Below are 1,580 nucleotides of genomic sequence, written 5' to 3'. Positions count from 1 at the left end.
AGAGCTGTGAGTCACCATTTTCTGAAAATATATTTAATCTACTTTATTGTAAAGACGCTTAAAATTTTATACTTTTTATGAGGATATCATCATTTTATAGCAGAAAGTAAAGTTAAGTTTTGTACAGATTGCTTTAAAATGTAAGCTGGTACAATCCCTCCAACTTAATCGATTTTAAAGGATAGAACGTAAGTTAGATATGGGTGAACATCAAATTAACCTATTAAGACCTGAACTTTTTCCGAATGAAGGGCGGTTTTCTTTATGTAGTGATAATCTTAGGTGGTGCAAGATTTTAGATATGAAACATGTACCCATTTTCGAAAACAACTTTGCACACTTGGCTTCATTTTATGGGCAAAAATAACTAATTACAAAATTTCTTTATTTGTCATAAATACTACAATTAGCATTCAAAAATTACCACGCAAAATAACAATAACAATATAACAATACCTTGAAAACTCGGTGGACAGATAAGTAAGGAATGAGAACGCTCTAAGCTGAATCGGAGAGGAAAGGAATTTCTGGAAAAGACTGACAAGAAGGGGTACAATGATAGGAGATCTATCAAGGCTTCAGGGAAAAGCTTACACGGTACCAAAGGGAGCTGCAGAAGGTAGAAACTGTAGATGAAGAAAGTGATTGGAATACATCCAACAACTAACTGGAGACGTTTCTTGCAAATGCTACTAAAAAAAAATAGAAAAGTAAAATGAAAAGCAGTTCTATTCTAAACCCACTCTCTCGAAGCTATTGTCGTAAAGTAGTTGTAAAAGAATTTCCACCGTGTATTACGTCCGATATAATAAGAACGGCCCCTTAATGAATTCATCATCTTTAAGTATTTTCAAGCAAAATGTTGACCTATAATGTAGTATCCTACCCACTCATCTAAGCAGGGTGCCTAGGAAGCTGTTTTCTGGGGTCACTAGACAAGAATTCAAGGAAATCGTATTATGGAGTTCATTACAGTAAGTTAAATTGAAAATACTTAAATTTGCTTATGCATATAGGTGAGTAGCAAGCAAATGGCGACGTGCAAACAATACAGTCCGTAAGTCACTGCTGTGTCGTTTGTATGACGGTTGGTCTTCCACTGCTGCCGCGGCTAGGCGGTGTTGCACTTCGTATAGAAGCCGCTCCTGTACCGGTGTCGACCTAATTAGCGTACTATTGGCTGACGTCTCTCACAGCCCTCTCTGCTGTTCCGTACTGGATCGTCGTGCCGGCGTACGATGTTACTCCGGAACATATGACGTTATGAAACTATAGTATGTCAATGAAAGTGCAAAGTTATTTAATGAGTCTTCAGCTCTACTTAAAGTCTGCTACCGTAATCAATCGTACATCATTATATTACCTGGTGTACTCTTTCGTAATGAAATTTAACTTTCTAGTTGTTTAGCGACACCAGTTGGAAACTGCAGTTAGTGTCCGATAGCCAAGATTACCTTTACTATTATCGAAATTTGATTATCTGGTTACGATTAACACGATCTAGAATGGACGCTGTATACTATTGCATATATTCCGTTCGCATGATGCATATAGCGGCCGTACTATAATCGTCCAAAAGC

Source organism: Schistocerca gregaria, chromosome 2 (assembly GCF_023897955.1).
Source record: "Schistocerca gregaria isolate iqSchGreg1 chromosome 2, iqSchGreg1.2, whole genome shotgun sequence".
Classification (NCBI taxonomy): domain Eukaryota; kingdom Metazoa; phylum Arthropoda; class Insecta; order Orthoptera; family Acrididae; genus Schistocerca; species Schistocerca gregaria.
This window is presented reverse-complemented; position numbering follows the sequence as displayed.